The following is a 22,210-nucleotide window of genomic DNA, read 5'->3' as shown; positions in this document are numbered from 1 at the left end:
CTTTTTCGCTCTCTATCTGCCTCTCTCTCCACCACCACCCCCTCTCTCTGCTTCTCTTCTCTCTCTCTATCTCTCTCATGCTGAACAAAGAGCACATTTGCAGACTCTCCCCCACACTCGTCTGAATCCTCTCTGCTTCCTCCCAGCTATTCTTCCCACGGTAGCGACTCACATTACACCATTCTTCACTTTAATGCACTTTAATAGCATTAATATCTCCTTTTGCTCCTTGAGCTGCAATAAACATCCCTTACATATTAAGAAAGCTGCTTAAAAGCAATTGACAAGGGTAGTCTACCACAACAGATAGGGGGAGTGGGAAGACAACCATAATGATTCAGCTGTTTTAATGCATTATCGTTCTCTCCCTGCATGGAGCACTCTGTAAACAGGCATTAGAATATGTAGAAAAACAACACGAGTCAGATGTCACCTTCTATGCCATCCCAAGTTTCACCAGAAGTGACAGTGAAGGTCGGGTCGGTGTAAAATGACAGGGGGCTCTAGCATAAAGATAAGGCTCTACTATAAAACATCCAAACCAACGAGTGTGGGTGCCTCTGGTTTTGGAGGAGGAAAGAGAATCCTCCTTCTGCATTATTCAATGAATCTCCTCCTCTAAATAACAGCGGCTGAGGGTTGTTTGACATCCCAAATGAATAATTAAGGGATGACCTTTTGTTCCCATTAGAGGTGATGGACCAATATCATATTCATCCACTTCCTGTTTGAGGCTCAGGCTGCCATCAAATGGCACTCTATTCCCTTTATAGTGCACTTCTTTTGACAAGACTGAAATATAACAAAACCGTTTGACATAGAAACACCAGATTTCTGGCTTAAAAATTATAATAATGTTTATTAATTATGAAATGATGAATAACATTCCACCCATGAGGCCACTAGAGGGCGCGTTGGTCATTCGACTGCAGTAACTACCCAGTAAACTCAACTGGTTCCTCTGATTCTCCAGCTCCAAACCAGTCGACAAGGCCATGGGTGTTGCCTGGTGATGCTGCGCTGTATTGAGTGCGAAGATTCCTGGCCCTGAAAGAGGCTCAGTGTTCAAGGGAGCACATATTTATAGCCGGGTGAGGAATAATTCATTGTAATCAGAGTGCAGATCATGCACTTATTCCTTCACGGAACAGATGTGGCGGAATGAAAAGAGCAGGCTTCTTTTCTCTCTCTCTCCCACTCTGCTCTCTAGCGGCCTGCCAACTGGAAACGGCGAAGGAAGGTTAGCTCTTTGAAGCCACTGTGTGTGTTTGTCGTCATGCGTTCCTGCTCCGCCTTGGGATCTCAGGTGGTTCTTCTTTAAAAAGAGAGAGATCTTGTAATGTCGCACAAGCCACTGCCTAGGCACTGAATCACTGTCCTTAATCAGACTCAAGAGTGATCCAAACCCCCCTCCCCCAGTCCAGGGTCACCTAGCTACACAGCACCATGGCTTCAATACATCCCCATGGTAGTAACTGATCACCTATAAGGTAACAAAAGTAACAAAAACCGCAGATTCAGCTTGGAAACCAAAAGGTAAAGTAAGTGAATTACAGAAAAATGTCATGATTTCACATACATTTTTTATGTGAAATCATGTGAAAACATATGTTTTTGGAAAACTTCACATGTGATCACATGGTAACACGTGTAGTTTCATGTTATCACATGTTGCTTTACATGATGTCACATGTTATCACATTAACTTCACATAAGATCACATGTGATCACATGAAAAAAAAAAAGTGGAACACTTCACTTGTTCACATGTGAAATTCATATGTTTTTTCCGTAAGGGACTAACAGGTGTGATGAGTAATTGCTCTGATAAACACACACACATGCCCACACATGCACACACTCTCTCTTACTCTCTCTCTCTTTCTATAACACACACAAGCAGGGTGGATGGGCCTTGGATATCCATAGATTGGCATGTTTTTTCACGGGACCTCCTATGTGTGCACGCGCTTGTGCTTTCACCATTTTTTTATGGGTGTTATAGTAAAGCCCATAGGCAGCTCTTGAGTTTCAACTTTGAGGATGCTTGCAATTTATCCTACCATTTCTATCCATCTTCGTGACAGTTATGATCTTTTTTATATGCACATTTTCGAGGAACAGTTTCACTTCAATAATAACATTTTAGTTCTCAAAATAATTTTCATGTGGTTAATCATAAAGATCTGAAGTAAAATTCTACAATTCTAAAAGTAATAATGTAACTAAGGCGAGAGCACCAGCCTCTGCCATATGGACACATTGATACGCTGTGGCCCATTGGCGGCTAGAGAAATGAGTGCATAGAACTCAGAGATGGCCTATAGGCCAATGCAGCAGTAGGCCTATAACATCCATCGTCAACTAAGTAAAATGCATAAGCCTAAAGCCGACAAATAAAAACAGTAGAAAATCTCCTGATGAAAATTCTGGTTCTTTCAATCACATTAATCTCTCTATTCCGCCTGTCTGCCTCCTTTGCTATCTGTCTTGACTTGAGCTATCACTAGTGAAGTGCAACATTGTATCAAATCATCAACTGGGTCCGGCCAGAAGCTGTTGCTAGCTAACTTGCAACATTGTGTCAACTAGCCTATTCCGGACCCTCAGAGTTTCCCGCACCAGTGAGCTCGAGACAAACAGCTGTTTTTATTACATTTCCACTGGATTTATGGAATTATCAGATCATGATATTTTGCTCTTTCACTCCGAGGCTTGGGGATTATCGAGGCCGGGAGTGTTGGAAAGATTTTTAAAATACTGAGGAACTATCATTCGCAATGGATGTTAATAAAAAACAGACTTTGTTGACAATGTGTGAGGTGAAAACAATCACTGAGAAGCTCAGTTTATTACTGGTGGAAGTGGTGAGTTAAGACAATCAGACATTGCCTAATGGGCACTTTCTTATATTTACACGCAGCAGGTTAGGTAGGCATACTTCTATGCGTGCTCAGGCGCTCCTGAGAAACCAGACTCATGCTCATTGCTCATGGAACACTTCAAACAAAAGACAATGAAAAGATTGACAAAACTTGTAATGGTTATGAAATAAACCAAAACGTGTTTATCACAAGTGTAGCAGGTTGTGAACTCTGCAAACAACGTTTCCACTCCGAGAATGAGAATGGTAAATGACTGTAATTAATACATGCATTAACAGAAATTAATGTAACAAAATTAACGGTACATTTACTAGGCCTACTGGTGACAGATGTAATGGGGAATTGATTAAAAAAATAAGCAATTAAAGGGCAAACAATTCACAGAATGAAACAATGAATGCGCAAGAATTGATGGGAGACAGCTGAGTGCATTCTGGAGAGCTGAGTGAGTGCATTCTGGAGATAGACACGACATATCTTCGCTGCACACCCCTCCCCTTCTTCTTTTTGCAACATATTAAATTATACTCAAGACACGTTATCTTCACGCATATTTTAGATGCTTTCACTGACAGCCGTAACTCAATCAGGTAGACATTATTGCAACACGCGCTGCCCAAATTGTGGCCTTCCCAAATAGGCATAGGCCTACACAGCTATGTTTTAAAAGAAGCTAATGATCCTCTGTGGCTAAGTCATGCTAAGTCATTCTATCTGGTCAAATATTTTTTATGTTTTTATTTATACAGGAGTTATTATATAATTTTGACAAATCATCAATTTACTTTAAGGGTAGCCAGCATCCGAACAGTGCACTGTGGACCCGCCAACTTACCTTTCCAATTCGCATGAGGCTGAAACCAGAGACCTGTACATAATGACGAGATGCTCATCTTTCTGCCCTAACAACGGGAGTCGTTGTCCCAAAGGCGGGAAGGCAGGTGACAAGCTTAGGTCTGCTTATTATGCCCATAGAAATGCATTAAGCCTATTCTGGACAGATTTTGGAGAGTGTGAGCCCTCTTGCTTCGCCTCTTCCTCTTTGCTGAAACTCTCTGACCGAAGAAAACATCCGAGTGAGCAAAACAGCGCCCCTCTGTCTTACTATCTTTAGCCCATATATCTGATGCTGTCTGGACAGAAATGGTATGACCTTCCATACTCTTTTGGTCCAGACAGAATCAGATACTGTACATGGTCTAGACATATTGAGACAGGGGTCTCTGTTTCGCTCACTCAGATGCTTTATCTGAGATTGATGCATCTTTCAGTCAGCGCGTCTCAGTCAAATAAATAAATATTTAAATATTTTATTTGGATGGGCAAGGAGATAAGGTAGGGCCCGCCCATAACGCCGGCCGTGCACACAAGTACACTCACTCACTCACACCCGCAGTAAGGCATCCCTAGCTTCCAGCTGGGCTTGGACTGCGCTCTTCCCTCCGTGCCATCTGTGCTATGTCCCAGCTTCACTGGGCCTCTGCCAGCCTCAGTATGAGCACAGCATCTTCAAGCACATTTTGTACATGTCAAAGCTCTGCTGTGTCCAATGACCCTGGCGCTGACAGAAGCCATTGCATTCAGTCACATGGACACCACCTCAAAGGGGACCTTATTCTCTAGTTGGACAGCACCTGCATTCTCTGGCACCAAGTGAAAAGGGGTTGGGGGCCATTTTAACATGATTGACATACTCATTTCCTGTTACAAAAAAAACAATTACACAATACTGCACAAATATTGCACATAATGTTTCTATAATCAGCAAATGTACAGAGTTGCTTCACAGAGGCCTAAATCTTGATGCCCAATAGGACCCCAATGACGGCAGAAAGCTGAGGTCCTCAAAAAGCCATTGAATACACTGCATCTATCAGGGATCAGTAAGAGCTGGAGTAGCCTAACAGATCATTATAATAATTTAAGATTACATCTTCCACAATGTGTCATACCCATGCTTATAGACTGGGTCACTTTTTCAGAGCTAGTAAACACAGCAATCTTGTGTGTTCTTTTCCCCAATATGTTTCTATTGTGTTCAGCAGAGCACCTAGCAGTAAAGTCATAGATTTGTAGGAGAAAAACATGAACTGGACAAAAAACGGATCACTGACCTTCGTCATCTATTACCAAGAGCTTCTTTTTTTGGCACAAAACATAACATGTTTTTGGAAGCAAGGAGGGGAGAACAAATGGAAGCCATTAGGCTGAACTCACTCACTCTTTGTCATAAAGTATAAAGTGATGTAGGCCTATTTAAGGGTTTGCAGTTTGCACTGCAGTTAATACTGACACCTGATCCTTGCGACCATCGCCTTTATAATCCAACACACCCTCTGGGTCAGCTCCATAGGGCATCTCTGAACCACATCTACTGTAGGTCAGATACAAACTGCAATAGTAAATGAAGCCTACACAAAACTTTCTATAAGTCATCCACGTCTGTTATCCACACAGGCACTTTAACCTACACAAATCCACAATATAAAGCTGATCCTCCCAACTCTATTGTCCCTTGGATCCTGTAACGCGGGCCCATAACCACACCTTGCTGTCACTCACATTCTTGTCTTTACCATGCATGCAGCAGGTGCTGTTGGAGACTTGCCCGTGTTTGTTTTTAATGACAGTTTTTAATTATTTTACATTCTTACGTTTAAAATGGTGGGGAGTGTATTTATTCTCAGATTTCTGTAAGCCTCAGTGCATCTTGTAATAATGAGAAATTGAACAGAATCATGGTTCATTTGAAAGTGGAGTTAAACACAGACATCAATGTAATATATGCCATTTCAAATTCCCACAAAACAAGGTGAAAATAATATTCCAAACCAAATAAGAATGCTCTGTCATTTATCACAGAAAATATTTGCAGTCAGTCTACCTAGCCTGCTCTAACCTGAGACTTGAAAAATGACAGAGCATTCTTGAATCACAGTATGAATAATGGGATACTTTCCCCATGTACTCAGTGTATAATTAGGATGAACACAATTTGAGTTCATTCACTGACCACTTAAATTGAATAATGCATGCTTGATATGGCAGTCTGCAAGGAGCAACTAGGCATGACTCTAAATGAGGGAAAAACAGTGGCAGCATTCATTATGTTCAAACTTTGGGAGAGAAGAACCGGGGAAAAGAGGAGCAGAAGAATACTATCTGTTTGACTAATGCCAATAATGGCAAGGTATAATGGATACCAGAGGAGAGAGCATGATCATTTCTTCAACAAACACATCTATCCACTGTAACTAGGCTATTGGTCTTATGTCACCTCTAAAATGCGCTGATGAAACCGATAGGCCGTTGCAATCCACTGTTTGGTTCCTATGAGCAAAGGCATGACCACAGAAATGTGTAGAAAAACGTTTCTCGCACAAAAGTAGGCTAGGAGATAGGTCTACTGTAGCGGCACAAAAACAATTGGATTAACAATATATATTGTTTGCCCAATTGTCACCTGTAGAGACGGTCATTACTAGTTAACACAGACACAAGTCCTAACCCCCCCTATTTCTACACTGTATCTTCTTAAAATCTAATTTTAAACCTAACCCCAACCTTCACCACACTGCTAACCTTATGCCTAACCCTAACCTTAAATTAAGAGCAAAAAGCACATTTTGGTTTTCATGAATTTTTACGATATTGCCAATTTTGACTTTGTAGCTGTGGTATCTAGTGAAAACGGTATGAGACAGTGAGACAATAAACAAATCAAGCAAATATGTGCTAATGAAGTTGTTATATTTCAATAATAACTAAATAGGCTAAATGTATCAATGTAGCCTATCAATATGATGTGTAACGAGGTTCTGTAACATTTTCAACATGAACAAGAACACAAAAACTTGACTGACTGAACACAGGTGAGATGTCAACCCAGACTACTATAGGATGTGAAGACAGTTGGCCTAGTTATGTTTTATGACGTAACTCGCATGACAAAAAATATTATCTAGATACGTATGGGAATAAACTTACCTTCGCGAAAGCAACTGATATCGTAAAGCTGACAAGACGGGGCAGAAAAGTGTGGGTTCGTGTACTGATTCTCCTCACTCGTAGATCAGCCAAGTCCTCCTATCTTCAGCACCACCGAAAGGGCGTCCGCCTATTTCTTAAATAATAGGCTTTTCCGACTAAACAAACCCGAGACAAATGTTAGCCTACTGTCTCTACAAGTTAGATGTCTCGTGGTCGAGTCCTGGTTGCAATAGACCTGGTTAGAGCTTCGTCGGGTAGAACTAATGTGAAAACATGAAGCGATGGACGGTTCGCCAATCAGACAGCAGCAGTATTGCGCTCCATTCTTGTGTCTTGCGCTTGAGTTTTGCATCCCGGGAAGTCTCCAAGGAGAGGTACCTCTTCTTTCCTCCAGGCAACCACTACAATAACAGTAATGTCTGGTGATCCGTTGAAAAACGGATGAATAAACTACATTTCATCTTGTATGTTCAATGCAAAATGTATTTTCATCTTTTGGATTTGAAGTGAGACAAAATATGAACATGACTACAGTAGCATACAGTCACCGAACCAGTGCGCGCCCTTATTATAGAATACATCAGTAACTGGGAGCGGTTGTTTCCTGCTTACCTGAACACGAGTCGATGCCACAAATGCCAGGGAATCACCGTATAGAATCCATTTTTATCTGTCGAGCCTAGCGCGAAGCGGCTATACTGTTACTGTCTGAGATCAAGGTGTCCGCCCGTGATGTGAAATAAGTGAAATATAGCCGGCTACCACGCGACAGAGACAGGTGCGTCTGCTTGTCGTGCAATAAAGACAGAATAGTTAGAAAGTAAACAAAAAAAATGTGTTGATATGGTGTTTGCACTACATGTTTACGACCACGCACTGTGATAGTTTTTAAAATAACAACGTATATTTAATTACAGTAAAAACCCCAAGTGACATATTTTCATTCCCAAAATAATTTGACAATCTACATAATTGTAGAAGGGAAATCAGTCTGGACTGGATAGAGACATGCAGCCTTCTACTGTAGCCTAACTCACATATAGTCCAATAGAGAAAGTGGTAATAAAAGCCATAAAGGAAGTTGTATGGTTCTGAATGGAGACTTTGGTCCCACCAGTGGCAGTTGTAGACCAATTCAACTGGGGAGGCCAAGCTGGGGCCAGTTACATTAGACGTTATTGTTGTCATATCGTTTTCTTCACTGCAATGCAGGCATTAGGAGGCAAAAGACCATGTTCATAATCATTAGTGTTCCGCGTTGCCACTGTCTAATAACGGATGTAACAAAAAGAAAGATAGCAAAAATTTGTTAGGTAAAAGTTATTTCATACTCCACATTTAGGGGTGCCACAGGGGGGTCCAAAATTGTTGTCACAGGGGCACTGGCTCCCACCCCCCCCCAGAACCGCCCCTGGGTCCCACACCAAAAAGTGCAGAAGCCCAGCCAGCTTTGCTGAAAAATGTGATTATGTTGTCTCTAGGTGTCCATCATAGACCTCATCCCGGACAGGCACAAGACAGATGGTTTCAGCTACCAGGGGATAGATGAGCTGACGTTTATTGATACATTGCCCTCCATGAATGATGTGATGTGAGAAGGGCACACTTTATTCAATAATGGCCTGAGGACAATAACATTTTCTCTTATAATGTCCTATGCATCAATGGCTGGCTTCTTGCCTGCTATGCTCAGAGAAAGAGGATACTTTTTAAAAGAAATATTACAAATGCTGTATGACACGGAACGCATATACTGTATATACTGTACAGTAACCTTGCTGACCTTAACTCAAGCATATACAATAACTTACTCTGTATTCAGCAACATGCCTGGCATGGATTCAAGACTCAAGAGCCCCCATGTATGGTCCTGTCAGTGGGGTGTGATCAAAGTGTAGGCCTTCATCTGTAACCCCCACAATGGAGCCCATGTAGAACAACTGAGTACCCACATCCATATCCACACATGCAGTCAGAGCCGGCACTAGCCCTTTGGGGGCCCTGAGCCAAATTTTGTTGCATGGCCCATGAGCTAGAAGAGCTAGTAGAACCTGCACAGTACTGTATGCAGAGCATGCTCTCCATTCTCAAACCAAAGGAATTTGTACCTTCATTCTCTCAAAGGGACACACTGACAGAGAAAAAAAGGTTTAATCAAAAAATGGAAAGGAAAGCCCTGCAGGGTGAAAATCAAAAGCCACTGGATCTACATAATTCATTTCCAGGCTACTTCATGAAGCTCGGCTGGCAGAAGGGGGTTTTCTACCTGTTTTTAGTGCAGCTTCCAGAATGTAAACAATCCTGATAGTGTGGGCACTAGCTAAAGGGGGAAACCATCCTTATTAATAGGACCTTCACAGGCAGTATGGTTTGCAGTGTTGCCTGCCAAAAGAAACAGGCACCTCATTAAACATTCATCCGCACAGTTGACAAAAATTGACATTTTCTGTGTTTTGCTGTCATCGAGGAGAAACAGTATGATGTGAATTTACAGCAAAGTATCACAATATCTGTCATCTAGTATAGCTAAATACATCTAGTATGACTATTGTGTTTCACTGAATCAGATGAAATCCAATCAAAATGATTTTCCTTGAATGAGCCAGGAAGTGAGAATGAGTAAAATAAACACCACTTTATAATTTCATTGTTCATGTATCCAGTACATTGTCTAAAGGAAAACTATATCAAGGCTGAATCTCAGGGTGTGGTAGCAACCACAGATTGTCAATAGAGCTGAGATCTTCATCCTTACAAGAGCAGCACACCCCCCTCTGCTGGTTCAAGACAGCAAGCAAACTCACACAGCTTCGTTGGCAGATTCCACAGTTTATTATGTCCAAGAAATGTGATCCAAAGCCATCATTTTGGCCAAACTAACAGTCTACTCTAAACCATGCCACCTAATCCACTGTACCACAAGCACATTTCAGTGTGTGTGTGTGTGTGTGTGTGTGTGTGTGTGTGTGTGTGTGTGTGTGTGTGTAGACTACAGATTGAGTCTACGGATCGCTTACTGGGGATATCAGCAGCACATCAGCACACTAATAATAAGACCAATAATGTCTCTTTTTCACAATCAATGAGTCAGATAAGAGAAATATATTGATGAGGAGATCTGATCTGTGCTCTACATTTTCATGGCCAGGTATTTTGAAAAGATGAATGACATTCCAATGATACCATAGCCTAGCAGGTTTAGACTTATTTTTACTAGAAAATGACACTAACGAGTCCCATGTAAATTTAGCCTGCACTTGGTAATTTGCTGAAGCTGATGCACAGATTCACAGAAATTTTACAAAAAGCCTAGTTGTTGAACAAAATAGATCTTTTGTACCACATAGACTAATTTCAATATTTGCAGCTGAGTTGTAATTAGTATTGAAACTTACAAGAAGCTTCTCTCAATATCTTATCTCAAAGTCCATAGGATCATTGCACAACACCTCAGTGGAGAGTCCTTGTCTGATTTAACGCGTGTTAATGAACATGCAGTCTGCTGGTCAACTTGATTCTGATGGATGCTGGCATTTACTGTAGGAGCCTTGACACAATCCCCTGACCAAGAGACAGATAAGACCTTTATGGTGCGTTTATCAATACGCTCCTCTCTGCTCATCACTCCTCCTACTGAGGCGTCTGGTATCGGTCAAAATCAATACTGTTAGGTCTGGGAGGAGGTGGGGGGGACTGCCACTGCCAATACAATACAGTGACAATAACATGGCTGCAAATATTATACATTTTCCTAACCCTGAACATTTAAGATAAGTGTTCAAATAGTTGTTGTAATTTGAGGAGAGATACTTTACATAAGTTACATGACTGTAGCAGGTCAGGGGTTGTGGGTTGGTCATAGTGTACTCTACTATACTGTATACTATACTGTACTCTACTGGACTCTACTGTATACTGTACTGTACTCTACTGGACTCTACTGTGTACTGTACTGTACTCTATGTCTATGCGGTGACACAAATGTGTCATTGTAGTGAAGACAAAAACAAGTATCCCTCAGAGATTGTCCACATGAAACTACTGTATATAAAAACATATTAACTTATTAAACTTATTTTTAAATGATGACTGCCACTATACTCTACTGTACTCTACTGTATACTGTACTGTACTATACTGTAGCTTATATTGTACTCTACTGCACTCAGTTTGAGATGACTCAAACCTATAGTCTAATGCTGACTATACTATACTGTACTCTACTGTATACTGTACTATACCCTACTGTACTCTACTGTATTCTACTCTACTGTACTTTACTCTACTGGACTTTACTATACTGTACTCTACTGTACACTACTGTATTGCACTGTACTGTACTATACTGTAGCTTATACTGTACTGTACTCTACTGTACTGCACTGTACTATACTGTACTTTACTCTACTGTACACTACTGTACTGTACTGTACTTTACTCTAATGTACTATACTCTACTCTACTGTACTCTACTCTACTTTACCCTACTATACTCTACTCTACTGTACTCTACTCCACTGTACTCTACTCCACTGTACTCTACTGGACTTTACTCTACTGTACTGTACTCTAATGTACTATACTCTACTCTACTGTACTTTACTCTACTGTACTTTACTCTACTTGACCTTACTGTACTGTACACTACTTACTCTACTCTACTGCACTCTACTGTACTCTACCGTACTGTACTGTAGTCTACTTTACTCTACTGTATTGTATTGTACTGTACGTCTACGCAGTGACACAAAAGTGACATTGTAGTGAAGACATAACCTCTGACAAAAACAAGTATCCCTCAGAGATTGTCCACATGAAACTACTTTACATAAACACTTATTTTCAGCATTCAAGTTGTGATTTCACTTATCCAGCCAGAATTAACCTGTTGACCAATAATTTTACAAGTTCAGTATGGATCTATTCTAATGAATGATTAATTAAACTGTGACAGAACCTCTGGCCCTGGCTCAGGATCTAATATCACCTTACATAATCCTGCTCTAACTTATTTCTGACTCAGCTACAGCATAACTCTTAGCTGTAAATTACCTCCGCTGGCCCAGCCGTCCTCCGATTGATTATGATAAATTGGGATGAGCAACAGTTTAATGAATAACACCGGCAAGAGTAAATTCAACATTTTCCATCTGAGTGGTATGACACACTATATCATTCTGGGCTATTGACATCTACACCAGCCACATTAGAAATAGGGGTGTTTGCATCTTCAATGTCACCTGGGGTCACAGCCCTCAGCTTGCTGTCCTGAGTGGTTTGAATCTGTAACAACGTCACAGCTCAGGGAGGTAAAATTAGAATTATGGGTAAGTGTATCCTGTGGAGCTGAAGCACCCTGGAAATAGGCCTACAGCAGAGATGACTCAAACCTAAATATGTAGCTAGCTACAGTATAGTGCTTCAAGGCCTCGTTTTTCATACAGGATATTTTTAATAATTTAGTTCATTATCAAAACTGTTTTATCTGCTCAGTTCTTTAATGATATACAGGAATTCTGAATCGCCATCATGTTGCTGCAAATTCTAATGGCATACCCTTACGCCAAATCCTGACTCTGCCATCAGCATGACGCAACAGGAACTGGGATTCCACTCTTCAATTGTCCAGTTTTTGTGATCGCGTGCCCACTGAAACCGCTTCTTCTTGTTTTTAGCTGATAGGAGTGGAACCCGGTGTGGTCGTCTGCTGCAATAGCCCATCTGTTACAAGGACTGACGAGTTGTTCATTCTGAGATGCCGTTCTGCACACCACTGTTGTACTGCGCTGTTATTTGTCTCTTTGTGGCCCGCCTGTTAGCTTTCACGATTCTTGCCACTCTCCTTCGACCTCTCTCATCAACTTAATTTTTGTTTGCTCACAGGACTACCACTGACTGGATGTTTTTGTTTGTTGCACCATTCTCAGTGAACCCTAGACACTGTCGTGCATGAAAAGCCCAGGAGGCCGGCCATTTCTGAGGTACTGGAGCCACACTCAAAGTTGATCAGGTCACTCGTTTTGCCCCTTCTAACGTTCAATCGAGCAGTAACTGAATGCCTTGATGCCTGTCTGCCTATGTGCTAGTATATGGCCAATATACCATGGCTAAGGGCTGTATCCAGGCAGCCTGCGTTGATTTGTGCCTAAGAACAGCCCTTAGCTGTGGTATATTGAACATATACTACAAATCCCTGAGGTGCCTTATTACTATTATAAACTGGTTATCAACGTAATTAGAGCAGTAAAAAATGTTTTGGGTCATACCCGTGGTATACATTCTGATGTACCACGGCTGTCAGGCAAGCAGTATTCAGGGCTCAAACCACCCAGTTTATAATAATGCAATTTGTGTGATATTGCTCCAGTTTGTGAAGTACTGTAGATAGGGCCAACCACAACAACTGAATCTACTGCTTTCTCTGTATTACAAGGCTTCTCCTGAACCATCCAAATATGCTGCTGCACTCTGATGAAGATGAATGTATCTGTGTAGCGGCTCATTTGAGATTTCCAGTGAGGGCACACCACACAGTGCTACTAGCGGTGCAGGAGTCAGGTCCTGATCAATAGATGTGGGGGCAGACATGGCAGAGCCGAGCAGAGTGTGGGCTAACCAATCCCCTGGCTGAGTGCTCCAGTGCTCTGCAGTCTGGAGAAGAGAGCATTAAGGCGATAGTGAGGGCTGAGGGCATGTGGAGGCTGGGGAAGAATTAGATACACCTGACTGGCTCACAATATTGGGTGGACAACCTCTAGCTAGGGTATCATCACTAGCAGCTATGCCAGGGGAATAGAAGGACAAATTCAATTAAGTTTAATTAACTGAACTTCATGTGACGACGTTAGAGTCAAAATGTATATTTCCTGTGTCAACTGTAATATAATTGTTTTTGTTAGTCTTCTTGGGCTGGTTTCCCAGACCCAGAGTACACCTAGTCCTGGACTAAGATGTATTTTCAATGTAAAGTCTCCATTGAGAATGAATGTTAGTCCAGGACTAGTCTAATTCTTGGGAAGTCTGAGAAACCAAAATGTATTTATTGTTTTGTAGTGGCCTCTAAAAGAATGAAAAGTAGCAACAGTTGATGTGGCGATTGGTTTCTGGTTCAGATAGTGCACCTTGCTTAGGAGTAGGCAGTCTGGTCTGCTTTAGATGGCTTAATTTGGCTCAGGAGGATTCATGTTTGTGTCAGGGCCATAGGATGATCTGTCTCTCTGGCTGAGAGAGAGAAGTATAAAGTGATGAGTTGTGACTTCACTTGTCCTCCAGCCATATATTTAGCTCCAATATCTGGCTGGGTCGGCAAGGTGCGAGGCAACCAATTTTCTATAGTTCCGGATCAGGACACACAGTGAAAATGAACATTAAATATTGATTTCAGGTTATATCACTTGCTGAAATACCCTTCCAGTTATGTACTGTATCTTTGGTAACTTCTACTTTAGTTGACTTCAGATACAAGTCAGAGTTGTTAAAAGTTAAGACACTACTTCTTAAGACTACTGTCATAGTATTGTACTTTTTGACTACAATGGGGGTCTGGTTGTACCATAACATTGGCCATTGATAGAAGTTAGGCCTATGCAGTCAGAAATGAACAGGGTGTTCGTTATTGTCGTTTCCTACAAAGTCTGGTGTTTGAAGTCAGGAAAGATATTTTGATGAGAGATTCTTCCATTGAAGAGGTGGAATGGTGCAGTTCACTGCCTTCATCAGACCTAATGATGATGACTGTTAATACTAATGTACAATTTCCACTGAGGGTGGATTGAAATTAGTGGATTAAATCTTCAGGTTTTCAATCTATTTCCCATCTTATTTCATACACTGATGCACATCGTAATAATGTAACATTGTATAATTGTATAAAATGAACCGTGGAGATTATGATTCAAATCCTCCCAACAGAACATCAAACATCAAATTGTGAAGCACGCAGCAGTGTTTCCAATTATGTTAAAAAATCCCTCAAGATCCAACCGTAATTCATTATCTATGGCAGAAATAACTGCAAAAGTTAAGTAGGCATGTGTAGCAAATAGTTAATAACAGACTTCATACCACAAAACAACAACACACAATAGGGTCTCATCAAATTATGTGGAAATACCACAGTGAATGAGAAACAGCTGAAGGACTCTGGGTTGAGTGGAATTTTAAAATCCCAGCGTAGTTTAGGATTTTTAGAGGGATAGAGGATTATTATTATTATTTATTTTTTACCAAAGACAAGGACTGTATTCTATTCATACATGATGGGGTATACAGCCTACAACTTGATTTGAAATACATTATCAACACTTCAGAAATAAATCAATTCCAACTGAAATTGAATGTTTGAACGTCAGTATCAAAGTAATCCCCCCCCCATCTGTAACTGCCAGTGGACTACTAGGCTAGGCCCATCTCTGGTGGGTGTGTATCTGTGTGGAGGCGGCTGGTGGAGCAACACGTGTTTGGTGCCAAAGGGAAGACTTTCATACCGCACTGCAGCAGCCGCCGCCAGTGCTGCTTCTCCCTGCCTGCCTGCTACAGATCTGGGCATCTGCATAACATCACCTTATATCACATTCCCTCTGATCAGGGGAAACTAACCCCCTGGGGAGGAATGGCATGGGATTTAAAGGGGTGCACAGAGTTTAAATAACAGAGCTTTGAGAGTTTAGAAAGTGTTAATCAGTTTAACTGTGTTTGATTTGTTTTCGGAAGCCTAATATGTGGTATATAAATGCAGTAGGGGAGAGTGGGGTAAATTGAGCCATTTTTACATTCAGCATCCCTCCGTAATGGGAAATATAGTATTCTTTCTAACAAAGATGCCTACATATTATTTCAGGATGTTGTGTATCCCTGGAAATAATCAGAATTAATGTAAACATTACAGTTTTGAAAACATAGCTTGTCCAAAAAAAGTGGACAGAGTAAGATAAGCCGCCTATATACATTTCTGTACTGAATGAAATATTACCACTACCTTTTTAAAACCATATTTCCCAAACACAATTCCAACACAATCACAATTTTTTTTTTGTCTTTTGATAATTTTAAGCAGCCCCCCAACTACATTTGTCATCAAACAGGACCACGTGCTGAAACAGACCAATCACAGGCTGACAGGCTACGTTTGACTCTCAGGCAGGACCAAAATAGCTACATCAAACATGATCCTTTTTTTATTTAAGTCAGTTAAGAACAAATTCTTAATTTCAATGACAGCCTACCAGGTAACAGTGGGTTAACTGCCTTGTTCAGGGGCAGAATGACAGATCTGTACCTTGTCAGCACAGGGATTTGAACTTGCAACCTTTCAGCCCAACACTCTAACCACTAGGCTACCCTGCCGCCCCATCCTTTGCTAGTGATTGTTTTGGTGCCATTCAGCCCCATTCAGCAATATAGCACACTTCAAATAAAAAAAGATGTGGCTTCATGCGCCGTCTGCAGTATTTAGTAGGAATAGGTGGATGACGTAAGCGCTATCACTATCTACTGGTTTTAATGTCTATGATTTTGACACAGGCTTAACACCTCACAAACACTTTGTACTGTTTACATTTTTTTTAACATAGGTCAGTCCCTGTTGTTACCTCATATCCCAGCAATACTGCCTTGGATTACACCTGGGAAGAAAACACTTAAATTTGCTCAACTTGCCATTGGCTCAACCATTGGCTCAACTTACCCCATGGCCATTGGCTCAACTTACCCCAAGGCAAACATTTTGACTATATTAGCCAAGACAGCTACAAGGATGCACTTTCATGCTAGGTTTAGGACCTTATATTTGAGTTTATAGAGACCCAACTGACGAAAAGAACAATCTTAAAATGATCTACTTTGGTTTGGATACACGTATCATGAAACCTCTAACACCATAAATTCATATGACTTGGTGGAAATCTGTTTTTTGGACCTAACTTGCTTACCACTTTTTCCATATGGTTTCTTTCTTCAGACTCCATGAAAGACTCCAGACTCCTCTTCCTAAATATTTGGTCAAAGGATGTAGGGTTTCCTAGAAACAAGGGTGGCTCAAATTACCCCTTTGGCTCAATTTCCTCCTCTGACTCTTAGTCCATGTGAAAGTAACAGTTGTTAAAGTACTTTGTGAATTTCACCAAGTTCATATACACTGCTCAAAAAAATAAAGGGAACACTAAAATAACACATCCTAGATCTGAATGAATGAAATAATCTTATTAAATACTTTTTTCTTTACATAGTTGAATGTGCTGACAACAAAATCACACAAAAATAATCAATGGAAATCCAATTTATCAACCCATGGAGGTCTGGATTTGGAGTCACACTCAAAATTAAAGTGGAACACCACACTACAGGCTGATCCAACTTTGTTGTAATGTCCTTAAAACAAGTCAAAATTAGGCTCAGTAGTGTGTGTGGCCTCCACATGCCTGTATGACCTCCCTACAACGCCTGGGCATGCTCCTGATGAGGTGGCGGATGGTCTCCTGAGGGATCTCCTCCCAGACCTGGACTAAAGCATCCGCCAACTCCTGGACAGTCTGTGGTGCAACATGGCATTGGTGGATGGAGCGAGACATGATGTCCCAGATGTGCTCAATTGGATTCAGGTCTGGGGAATGGGCGGGCCAGTCCATAGCATCAATGCCTTCCTCTTGCAGGAACTGCTGACACACTCCAGCCACATGAGGCCTAGCATTGTCTTGCATTAGGAGGAACCCAGGGCCAACCGCACCAGCATGGTCTCACAAGGGGTCTGAGGATCTCATCTCGGTACCTAATGGCAGTCAGGCTACCTCTGGCGAGCACATGGAGGGCTGTGCGGCCCCCCAAAGAAATGCCACCCCACACCATGACTGACCCACCGCCAAACTGGTCATGCTGGAGGATGTTGCAGGCAGCAGAACGTTCTCCACGGCGTCTCCAGACTCTGTCACGTCTGTCACATGTGCTCAGTGTGAACCTGCTTTCATCTGTGAAGAGCACAGGGCGCCAGTGGCGAATTTGCCAATCTTGGTGTTCTCTGGCAAAAGCCAAACGTCCTGCATGGTGTTGGGCTGTAAGCACAACCCCCACCTGTGGACGTCGGGCCCTCATACCACCCTCATGGAGTCTGTTTCTGACCGTTTGAGCAGACACATGCACATTTGTGGCATGCTGGAGGTCATTTTGCAGGGCTCTGGCAGTGCTCCGCCTGCTCCTCCTTGCACAAAGGCGGAGGTAGCGTTCCTGCTGCTGGGTTGTTGCCCTCCTACGGCCTCCTCCACATCTCCTGATGTACTGGCCTGTCTCCTGGTAGCGCCTCCATGCTCTGGACACTACGCTGACAGACACAGCAAACCTTCTTGCCACAGCTCGCATTGATGTGCCATCCTGGATGAGCTGCACTACCTGAGCCACTTGTGTGGGTTGTAGACTCCGTCTCATGCTATCACTAGAGTGAAAGCACCGCCAGCATTCAAAAGTGACCAAAACATCAGCCAGGAAGCATAGGAACTGAGAAGTGGTCTGTGGTCACCACCTGCAGAACCACTCCTTCATTGGGGGTGTCTTGCTAATTGCCTATAATTTCCACCTGTTGTCTATTCCATTTGCACAACAGCATGTGAAATGTATTGTCAATTAGTGTTGCTTCCTAAGTGGACAGTTTGATTTCACAGAAGTGTGATTGACTTGGAGTTACATTGTGTTGTTTAAGTGTTCCCTTTATTTTTTTGAGCAGTATATTAATATCGCATGTTGCTTTGTTATTAGGCATGCCTGCATCCTGGGAGTAGGGGAGTGTGTACTTACGTTTTGCCCTGCGTGCTCAAATCATTTTGATGCACTATGAGAGGTAGGCGCGCTTTTTCTGTCGTTTTCAGAAAAGTTTGATTATTTTAAGCATAAAGTCATGCACACAGTGTTTTGTTCATAAATAATGTTTTATGTTTAGAGGTTACTCATAAGTGGATGGTATTGTTAAGATGCACTTGTAATTGTACTTTTTAGGATGATATTAACATTCTGAATTTAACATGTGGTTAATAGCAAGCTAAGGTATTAGCAGGCTATTGTATGTGTGAACGATGGTTAGCTCCTCGAATGATCCCAGTCCCTTGTATTGTGCATCTGTTGTAGAAAGAGGCGACGATTCGCAGAACATATGTACTCTACAAATGTTTTATTTTCTTTTGGATGCAGATGCAGGATGCAGAGAGTGAATTCTGACTAATTAAAAACACCTGATCTCCAAAGTCGACGTCTATAGTCTCAATCAACCACACACAACGCAGAGTTACAGCGGTGCAGTACAGCACCGGTTACATGAATACATCCGGGCCTCTCTCCACCTCTATTAGTTTTTTCCAGCATGCCGCATCAGAAAGTACTCTGAAAGATGCTATGAAGCGCTCCCTATAGTACTTGTGTTATGCTATGGTTAGGCTTTCATACCAACTAGCTTTCATAGTCTCTCTTCAGAATTAGATGTTCATCCATGTTTCTCAAACGTCAAATTTCTAAGTGTTTAATGTTAAGTTTAGGCATTAACTCTGACCTTTTAAGGTTAAGTTTAGGCATTAACTACACAATCTTAAGGTTAGGCCCTAACTCCGAATGGTTAAGGGTTACGGTTTGGGAAAGGCTTAAAACAAAAATCTCAAAAACAACTTTCTATCACTGGATTTGAACTTGCAACCTTTGGCCCTTTGGAATTAGAGGCAGATGCTTACTCCCATCCACCATCCTCATCCAGAACACCCAGTTTAGCAACAGTGAAACCTACTTGAAGGTAACAATGCTCACTGTTGTCCCCTAGTGGTCGCTTTTCACTTCATCTCCCTACATCCTCAGACATGGATGGACGTCGAATACTGACTTGTATCACTGGTGACCTTGCTGTTCATACAGTAATACTGTATATGGACTTGTTGTGTGTGGTATTGGGCTGGGGTCAGTGAGGGTTATACTGGGGCGTCAGAGAAAGAACATCTGATCCATGATGATAAAAAAGCCCACAGAATCCACGGAGGCACCACGTGAAGTGATGTTAAAAGCACTACTAGGCTGCTTTAAAGCACTCAGGCCTGTTCCTTTCTCTTTCTAAGAGCACCATTTCAATGGCTGTCTAATGCACTCTGGGGCTCAAGCTGATGTCTGGAGTGAGCCACCACCAATACCACTGTGCCAGTGGAGGCTGCTGATGGGAGAATGGCTCATAATAATGGCTGAAACGGAGCGAATGGAATGGCATCAAATACATGGAAACCATGTGTTTGATGTATTTGATACCATTCCACTCATTCCACTCCAGCAGTTACCACGAGCCCATCCTCTCCAATTAAGATGCCACCAACTTCCTGTGCACTGTGCCCTTTCCAGGGATCCCACAGTGCCTCACAACAAGACGTCCATCCCTTTAGAGCTCATAATTAATCGCTACTGAACTATAAGGAATCTGCAATATAATTTGGACCTGAGACCAATAAAGACCAATAAAGACAAAAAAGGCACAAAAAAATACATAAAAGAGGAGGTCACCAAAAGAGTAAGACTACAGAGACATTTACAAAGGCTTTATCAAATACTTTTCCATGAGCGGTCCCTGAACTCTTGGAAATCCTTGTTCCGTTTTAATTTTTTCTAAGTGCAGTCACTACTTTTTTCTCCTACTGTAAGTGGCCACTCTCTCCTGGTCACAGCTCATAAATAGTCCCATGCATACAATATGATCTTGATATGAACAAATGTGGACTGCCAATGGCTGTGATTGTGATATGGCCAGAATGTGCAAATTCTTCATTAGTGAATCAGCCTGGCTCAGGCATTTTTCTACAAGCATACAGTGCCTTCAGAAAGTATTCATACCCTGTGACTTATTCCACATGTTGATGTGTAACAGCCTGAATTCAAAATGGATTAAGATTGTTTTTTTTCCCATCTACACACAATACCCCATTATTGTGCCGTGGCGGAGATCTTTGTGGGCTATACTCAGCCTTGTCTCAGGATGATAAGTTGGTGGTTGAAGCTATCCCCCTAGTGGTGTGGGGGCTGTGCTTTGGCAAAGTGGGTGGGGTTATATCCTGCCTGTTTGGCCCTGTCCGGGGGTATCGTCGGACGGGGCCACAGTGTCTCCCGACCCCTCCTGTCTCAGCCTTCAGTATTTATGTTGCAGTAGTTTATCTGTCAGGGGGCTAGGGTCAGTCTGTTATATCTGGATTATTTCTCCTGTCTTATCCGGTGTCCTGTGTGAATTTAAGTATGCTCTCTCTAATTCTTTCTTTCTCTCGGAGGAGGACCTGAGCCCTAGGACCATGCCTCAGGACTACCTGGCCTGATGACTCCTTGCTGTCCCCAGTCCACCTGGCCGTGCTGCTGCTCCAGTTTCAACTGTTTTGCCTGCGGCTATGGAACCCTGACCTGTTCACCGGACGAGCTACCTGTCCCAGACCTGCTGTTTTCAACTCTCTAGAGACAGCAGGAGCGGTAGAGATACTCTGAATGATCGGCTTTGAAAAGCCTACTGACATTTACTCCTGAGGTGCTGACCTGTTGCACCCTTGACAACCACTGTGATTATTATTATTTGACCCTGCTGGTCATCTATGAACATTTGAACATCTTGGCCATGTTCTTTTATAATCTCCACCCGGCACAGCCAGAAGAGGACTGGCCTCTCATTGCCTGGTTCCTCTCTAGGTTTATTCCTAGGTTCTGGCCTTTCTAGGGAGTTTTTCCTAGCCACCGTGCTTCTACACCTGCATTGCTTGCTGTTTGGGGTTTTAGGCTGGGTTTCTGTACAGCACTTTGAGATATCAGCTGATGTAAGAAGGGCTTTATAAATACATTTGATTTGATATAACAAAGTGAATGTATTTTTTGTGCTAATTATTGCAAAAATATCTCAGAATATCTTACATAAGTATTCACACCACTAAGTCAGTAATTTGTAGAAGCACCTTTGGCAGCGATTACAGCTGTATGTCTTTCTGGCTAAGTCTCTAAGAGCTTTCCACACCTGGATTGGACAACATTTGCAAATTTTTATTTTCAAAATGTGTCAAGCTCTGTCAAATTGGTTGTTGATCATTGCTAGACAACCATTTTCAGGTCTTGCCATAGATTTCCAATTAGATTTTAGTCAAAACTGTAACTTCGCCACTCAGGAACATTCACTGTCTTCTTGGTAAGCAATTCCAGTGTAGATTTGGCCTTGTGTTTTAGGTTATTGTCTTGCTGAAAGGTGAATTAAACTCCCAGTGTCTGGAGAAAAGCACAATGAACCAGATTTCCTCTAGGATTCTGCCTGTGCTTAGCTCCATTCTGTTTCTTTTTTATCCTGAAAAACTCCCTGTCCTTAACAA

The 22,210-nt window shown here is 42.0% G+C and overlaps 1 protein-coding gene across 1 annotated transcript in view; it reads right to left on the bottom strand.

Annotated features, from left to right (window-relative positions):
- Positions 1-7,258, bottom strand: part of LOC115203274 (carbohydrate sulfotransferase 8) — a 188,708-nt gene extending 181,450 nt beyond the window's left edge. Inside the window, exon 1 of the mRNA XM_029767820.1 lies at positions 6,873-7,258. The gene's annotated coding sequence lies outside the window, so the exon portion shown is untranslated. The remainder of the gene's footprint in view (positions 1-6,872) is intronic.
- Between the last annotated feature and the right edge of the window lie 14,952 nt (positions 7,259-22,210).

Source organism: Salmo trutta, chromosome 12, assembly GCF_901001165.1.
Source record: "Salmo trutta chromosome 12, fSalTru1.1, whole genome shotgun sequence".
In the NCBI taxonomy this organism is placed as follows: Eukaryota; Metazoa; Chordata; class Actinopteri; order Salmoniformes; family Salmonidae; genus Salmo; species Salmo trutta.
Note: the sequence above shows the minus strand (reverse complement) of the source record. Positions and strands in the feature narration are given on the sequence as shown.